Source organism: Muntiacus reevesi, chromosome 18 (genome assembly GCF_963930625.1).
Source record: "Muntiacus reevesi chromosome 18, mMunRee1.1, whole genome shotgun sequence".
Taxonomy (NCBI): domain Eukaryota; kingdom Metazoa; phylum Chordata; class Mammalia; order Artiodactyla; family Cervidae; genus Muntiacus; species Muntiacus reevesi.
The window spans coordinates 47,765,211-47,773,316 of NC_089266.1; positions in this window are offsets into that span (position 1 = coordinate 47,765,211).

Here is an 8,106-nt window from a genome sequence, read left to right on the forward strand (position 1 = left end):
AAAGTACATTCCATTCTTTTGATTCTTAACATTTTGTACATTCAACTCGATGGCTAAACAGAAATGTAAAAAAGTGTAAGAATCTGGATCTCTTAAGCCCTCGATTTGGATTTCTAAAGGACTAGAGTATTGGTCAGTCTTGAGAATTTGATACTGAAAAATTAGCCCCGGGGAAATGGAGATTTTTGTCTGAGTCTGAAAGGCTGCAGGTTTACCTTAAAAACCTGAAGTTGTGATCTAGAAGTTTCTAACTCCCTTTGCAAAGAACTAGTAATTCCTGTTTCCAAATGATCATTAGAAACTCCACTTAGCTGTTTCAGAGAAATCTCAAACTCAATTGTTCTCTAAACTTTAGGACTTCCCCGGTGATACAGTGGATAGGAGTCAGCCTGCCAGTGAAGGAGACACAGATTTGATCCCTGGTCCAGGAAGATTCCATGTGCCTCAGGGCAGCTAAGCTCATGTGCCAGAACTATTTAAGCCCATGTGCCTAGAGTCTGTACTCAGCAAGAAGAGAAGTCAATGCAGTGAGAAGCCCAAGCACCACAGCTAGAGGGTAGCCCTGACTCTCTACAGCTAGAGAAACCCTGGGCACAGCAACAAAGACCCAGCATAGCCAAAAATAAAAATAAATAATAAAATAAAACTTTATTTCTCTAGTTGTGACAAATGGGGCCTACTCTCTAGTTGCTATGCACAGGCGTCTCATTGCAGTGCCTTTTCTTTTTTTTTTTTTTGCAGTGCCTTTTCTTGCAGGCTTCTTGTTGCAAGGCTCTTGGGCGCACGGGTTTCAGTAGTTTCAGCACATGGGCTCGATAGTTGTGGCACATGGGCTTGACTGCTCTGCAGCATGTGGGACCTTCCCAGATCAGGAATCAAATCTGTGTCTCTTGCATTGGCAGGCAGATTTTCTACCACCAGGCCACCAGGGAAGCCTTACAATAATTTTTTAAAACATTAAACTTTACTCTACACTCTACCATGTGTGAATAGACAGTGGGAAGCTGCCGTATAGTCCAGGGAACTCAGTTCGGGGCTCTTTGATGACTTAGATGGGTGGGATGGGGGCAGGGAGGTCCGAGAGGGAGGGGATATATGTGTACATGTAGCTGATTCACTCCGTTGTGCAGCACAAACTAATACAACGTTGTAAAGCAATAAAAATAATTAAATGTAATTAAATTTTCTAAAATTAAACCTTACTATATTGCTCTTACACTATCCTAGCCCTCCACTATTTCCCATCCCCGTAAACAGAGCCCCCCTCACCCAGTCACCAAAGTTCGAGACCTGGGAGCTGCTTCTCTTTCCCTGTCTTCCTACATCCAGTCACTAAGGGCGTACGATCAACATCACAACCTTCACGTCCTTTTGATCTGCTTTCTCCTCTTCCCTTTTGCTACGGCCTTCTTCCCTCACTCGACTATTACTGCGATGTTCTTCTGATCTCCCTGACTCCAGACTTCCATGTTGCTGCTAACGTGATCTTTTCAAATTAATACGCTGTTTATATCACTGATTTGACATCCTTTAAGGACTCTCAGTGCCTACAAGATCAACTCCAAACTCTTTGGCGTGCTCATAAGGTGTACAGGAGCTAGTCCTTACCCCCCTGCTCGGCTCCATCTCTTGCTGCGTCATCCACTTCTGGTTTTGTTGAACCACTAGTAGATCCCCAATTTTAGTAGATCCTAAAATAAAGCTTTACTATATTGCTCTTACACTATCCTAGACAGTGTATCTAGTGGAGCTAGATCTACTAGTAGATCCCCAAACACAACAGGCATCATCATGACCCCTTACATTTGTTGCTACTGTTCCCTTAATTCAGAAGAGCTTTGCCTGTCGTCTTAACTCATCAACATCCATTTTTTAAAGGGTTGGCAAGCTTTATCTCCTCTACAAACCTTTCCTAGTTTCCTATAAAGTCCACCCCGTCCTGACACCACAGCCCAAACACTCCCTTACCTCCTATAACTCATATTACAGTGCTTGCTCTGTTTGAAAACAGGTTCTAACAGACTTTAGTCACTATCCTTAGCAGACTTTAAGCTACTTGAAAACAAGAACTATATCTATCTCTGCATCTCCAGACCCAAGTCCGTGCCAAGCACACTGTGAAAACAATAGCAAAGTTTGTTGAATGAGAAGCAGGGAGTGGAGGAGAAAAAGATTTTCAAAAACATACTTTTAGGGCAGGCAGTGGTCACTCTGTCCAAAACAACAAGATATCCCAACCAAATCCACTGCAGTGTTATACAAAGTTTGTGTACTCACTTGCTACAGCTGAGAAACCATGTGTGTCTACCAGTCAGACCATACTGGTTTTTGGAGAAATTCCAGTTATACAAAACCATGATTCAAAGTCCTTACCACTTTTATTGACGATGGTTTCTAATTGTTTTGTTTTTTCTCAAGAGGAAATGGTCCTTTAATGAGTCAGCTGGACATTGTCACAGTAGAAAATGGTATCAGTCTGACAGTTTTCATTTGACGTTATTCACTCGCTCAGTCACAATTTATTACAAACCACTAAGCAAAAGATATAGGCTCTTTGCTGAATCCACAAGATTGGCAGTTTCAGGAATCTTTGTCTATTTTATTTCACTTCATTCATTCAATAAAATTTATTGATCACTTCAGGATGAAACAGTATCTATGGTAGGCCAACATATTATGAAGATAAATAAGATACAGGTTCAGTCCTCAAAAAGCTTACAGTCTGGTATGTGATGACGTGGAAAACATCTACAAAGTGGCATAAGAACTCATAGAAAGACGGACTATGTCAAGAAGGGGACATTCAAGGTAAGCTTCTTAGCAGAGAACACAAAAACTGATTTTTTAGTTGACGTATAGTTGACTTACAGTGTTTCGGGTATATAGCAAAGTGATTCAGTTTTATATGTATACACACACACACGCACACACACACACATATTCTTTTTCAGAATCTTTTTTTTTTAGTTTTTTTTTAACATGGGTCATTATAAGTCTTTATTGAATTTATTACAATGTTGCTTCTGTTTTATGTTTTTTGGTTTTTTGGCCAGGAGGCATGTGGAATCTTAGCTCCCCAACAAGGGATGGATCATGTACCTCCTGCATTAGAAGGTGAAGTTTTTTTTTATTTCTTCTAGGTCTTTGTTAAACATTTCTTGCATCTTCTCAATCCTTGTCTCCAGGCTATTCATCTGTAACTCCATTTTGTTTTCAAGATTTTGGATCATTGTAAGGTGAACTTTTAACCACTGGATCACCAGGGAAGTCCCAGATTCTTTTTTATTATGGGTTATTACAGGACATTGAATATAGTTCCTTGAGCTATACAATAGACCCTTGTTGTTTGTCTAGTTTACATACATATACAGTATATATATATATAAAATACATGTTAATCCCAAATTCCCAATTTATCCCTTCATGCCCCCCCACCCCTCTGGTAATCATGAAAGTGAAAGTGAAGTTGCTCAGTCGTGTCAGACTCTTTGCGACCCCATGGACTGTAGCCTACCAGGCTCTTCTGTCCATGGGATTTTCCAGGCAAGAATACTGGCGTGGGTTGCCATTTCCTTCTCCAGATCTTCCCAACCCAGGGTTTGAACCCAGGTCTCTCACATTGTAGGCAGACGCTTTACCGTCTGAGCCACCAGGGAAGTACTGGTAATCATAAGTCATAAAACTGAATTTTGAAGATAAGGTGTTCACCATAGTTCAAAAAGAGAGAGGACATTCCAAGAAGAAAGCAAAATAGGTACAAAGGTTCAGAGTTAGAAGAAGCATAGCTGAAATTAGATGATAAAATTAAAGCTTAGAGAGGATAAGTAACTTGCCTAAGATCACACAACTAGCAAGTTAAAGAACTGGAGGCAGTTGAACCCAAGGCAAAGTTATTTATGGGAGTGTGTCATGTGTCCTGAGTGTTGAGAATCACTGCTCGGGGCCTAGCATACATGCCACACGAGCTCAGACCACATTCAGTAGATGACAGGAAATCATGAGAAATCTTTATTTATTTATTTATTTATTTTCAATTATTTTTATTAGTTGGAGGCTAATTACGTCACAACATTGCAGTGGGTTTTGTCATACATTGACATGAATCAGCCATGGAGTTACATGTATTCCCCATCCCAATCCCCCCTCCCCATGAGAAATCTTTAAAACTGGGTTTATTTATTTTTGGCTGTGCTGGTTCACATTGCGGTGCTCGGGGTTCCTCTAGTTGCGGCGAGTGGGGGTACTCTTTGCCGCAGTGTGCGGGCTATTCTTTGTGGCGCTGAGCAGCTTCTCCGTGCTGTGGCTTCTCTTGTGAAGCACGGGCTCTAGTCTAGGTATGCAGGCTTCAGTAGTTGAAGCAAGGAGGCTCAGTAGCTGCGGCTCTAGAGCACAGGCTCAGTAGTTGTGGCACACAGCCCAGATCAAACCCGTGTGTGATTGGCAGGCAGATTCCTATCCACTAGACCACCACAGAAGTCACGAGAAATTTTTAAGCAGAGAAGCAACATAGTCTCACTTGGGCTTTAGAAAGATGACTCTAGCAATGATTCTTAATCCTGACAGCAATTAGATTCACTTCAGAAGCTTTCAAAAATTACAGGCCAGAGAGCTACTCCAGAACAATTAAACCAGTATTTCTGGGGATGGGACCCAGTTTTTTTTTGTTGTTGTTTTTTAAGTTCCTCAGGGTATTCTCCTGTGCTGTTAAGGTCAAGAACTATTGCTTTAAAAAAAAAAGAAAAAGAAAAAAAGAACTATTGCGTTAGGAGAATGGACTGCAAGAAAGATAAGGACTGATATTTATTAAGCATCTACTGTGTTTGAAATTTTGTTCCAAAATCTTTATATAATAAGACACACATATATGTAATATATATTCCTAATATAGACAAATATAGATACATAACATAGATAAATAGACAGGTATATAGAAAGATAAATGATAGATGATTGACAGATACATAGATAAGAGAATCCTGAGCCAGTTCTTACCATTTTAGCTCTGTGTGGTGAACCAATATTACTCCTAGCTTTCAAGGAAGGTATTATAATCCTATAATCCTCATTTTACCAGTGATGAAATTGAGGCACAGAGCAGTGAAATAACCTACCTAAGAAGATCAAATTATTAAATGATTCACAGTCTTTCTGACACCCAAAACCCATGCTCCTTCCACTATATACCATGCCTTATGAGTGCTGCTTAATCTTCATAACAATTCTGTCATAGGTTTCATGATCCTCATTCTACAAATGAGGAAATTAGACCAAGAGAGATTAATTTGATCAGGTCACAGCTAATAGGCAGAGAGGCTGGGAGGAATTTAAACTTAAGACTTAACTCCAACTACGTGCTTATGAAAGTAAAATACATATACTCAACACTCAATACAACTCTTTCCTCTGAAAGAAGGGAAGCAAGTTAGTTTGTTAATATAAAGCAGAGTATTATTCTTAATAAAAGAGACCCATGCCTATGCACTTCCCCTTCCTTCTTGGTTCTCAGGAGGTCAAACCTTTGTTGACTATCAATCCCAAGGGACTTTTGTTGGCGGAGAGGGAGTACAGGGTTCTGCCATAATCTTCTACCACATACACCTGAAAAACTTTAGTCCTGGCTAAAGCCAGCAATACAACTTCTTCACACTTTCATCTAAGCAGCTAAATCATGCTGATTAGTCTCTTTTTTTAATTCATTGTCTCCAACTCAAATGGGCCTTCTCTGCCCAGAGGTACTATGCTTTTCCCCAGTAGAGAAATCTTCCCATTCTTAGAGAATGCTGCTGCTGTTGTTCAATCCCTTAGTCGTGTCCGATTCTTTGTGACCCCATGGACTGCAGCATGCCAGGCTTCCCTGTCCTTCACCATCTCCTGGAGCTTTCTCAAACTCACGTCCATTGAGTTGTTGATGCCATCCAACCTTGTCCTCTGTCGTTCCCTTCTCCTCCTGCCTTCAATCTTTACCAGCATCAGGGTCTTTTCCATTAGTCAGCTCTTCACATCAGACAGCCAAAGTATTGGAGCTTCAGCTTCAACATCAGCCCTTCCAATGAATATTCAGGACTGATTTCCTCTAGGCTTGGCTGGTTTGATCTCCTTGCAGTCCAAGGGACTCTCAAGTCTTCTCTAGCATATTTCAAAAGCATCAATTCTTCTGTGCTCAGCTTTCTTTATGGTTCAACTCTCAACACGCATACTCTCACATTCATTCATACATTCAAAAACCATAGCTTTGACTACATGGAATGTTATTTCATATCACTTCCTCCTCCTTAGCCCTCCTCTACTCCCTGAAAAAAATCACATCCCATGTCCATCCCATTATTCTCCTCTTCTCTGTTCCATCAATAATTTCCATCTTTTCACTGCATCATTCCTTGCAATTTACAAATTTCCTTTAGCACCCATCTTTAAAAACACTGAACACAAAAAGCAAAACTTGCTTTTGAACCCCTATCTGCCTCTAGCTACTACTCTACTCCTCTGCTTTCCTTCTCAGTTAAACCTTTGGAAAGAGCTGGCTTCATCACAGTCTCCAGTTCTCCACCTCTAGCCACTCATTCATTTCCATCCTCCCTGCCACTGAAATTATCAGGTCACTTAGTGACCGCCATGTTGCCAAATGCAGTGATCTTTTTTGTTCATGCTCAGCCTCTCAACAGTTTTTTAAACAGCTGATCACTACCTTCTTTCTGAAACTTTTGTCTAGCTGCCAGAATACCACCTTGTCTTCCTACATCACTGACTGCTTCTCAAATTTTTATAGTTACATTCTCCTCTACCTGATCTCTAAATGTTGGAGTACACTAAAGGTCAGTTCTGGGTTCTCTTCTCTTCCCTATTCACAGAATTTAAGTGATTACATTTATGATCACGCTTTTACATATAGGTTTGTCACCACTTACACAAAGATTGGGTTGTAAAGTCAGCTCATAAAGAAAAAACTCATTAAATGTAACTATTCTTGGAAATTTCTTAAATCACACATAAACTACAGCAGTTGTGGTTTCATACAAGTTGATTTTACATATATGATTGTGGCCATATTTACGTGCCAAATTGAAGACCAATACTCCATTTCCTAAAAACTCAGTCAATTTGTTTCCCCTCCTGTGCTGAGATAAATTGTTTTCATTGAGCAATAGATGAAAAAAGTACTTGAACTTTCACATTTCATGAAAAATACTTATTTTTAAAGAGCAGACACAACTGGAACAACAAGCTGCTCCTGCTATGAGAGAATTAGGGACCAACTCCATCAGAGGGTACAGCAGACTCTCAGCCCTCATCTCCTCCTTACTCCGCATTTGCTTTTCTTGAATGTAAAGGAGCCACACAATTTAAAGTATTTCTCACACTCTATGGTTGAATATGTATACCTCAATTAATAAGTTAAATGCTTGTTTGATATGATCCCATTGTACCATTTACATTTTGATGACTCCTAAATTTATTGTCCTAGCCCTGACCTTTTCCCCTGAGCTTCAGACTCATGGAATCAGCTACCCACTTGGACTTAACCACCACTTGAAATCTATGAGGCATCTTAACATACCCAAAACATAACAATTAATTTCCACCTTCCATGCCTCATCCTCACACAAAATAGCTGTTCTTTCTTCAGTCTTTCCTAGCTCAGTAATCGGCATGTCACTTACCCCAGATTTTAAAACAAAAACCTAGGAGTGATTCCTTCCTCTCACTCACATGAAATTCATCAGGTGCACTTAGATCTGCCTCCAAAACATATCTCAAATTTACCCATTTACTTCCATCAGCTCAGATACCACCCTAGTCCAAGCCACCACCATCATTTCTACTTTGACTGACCTCCCTGTTTCCATTCTTACCCTTGTCTCATATCACTCTTCTGATTCAGGAATTATTTTGCTTGATTGTTAACATCTTCTATCTCCACCAAAATGTAAGTTTCCTGAGGTGAGATTCGTGGAGTGTTGTTTACCAAACTATCCCTAAAAGTCTAGAACAGTGAGTGCCTGGCATAAGAAGATCTGGATAAATATTTTTTTAATCAAACAAATAACATCAAACCGTAAGTCAGTAAACCCTCCAGACTTCTCACAGCTAGGAGGCCCCGCCCTCTCC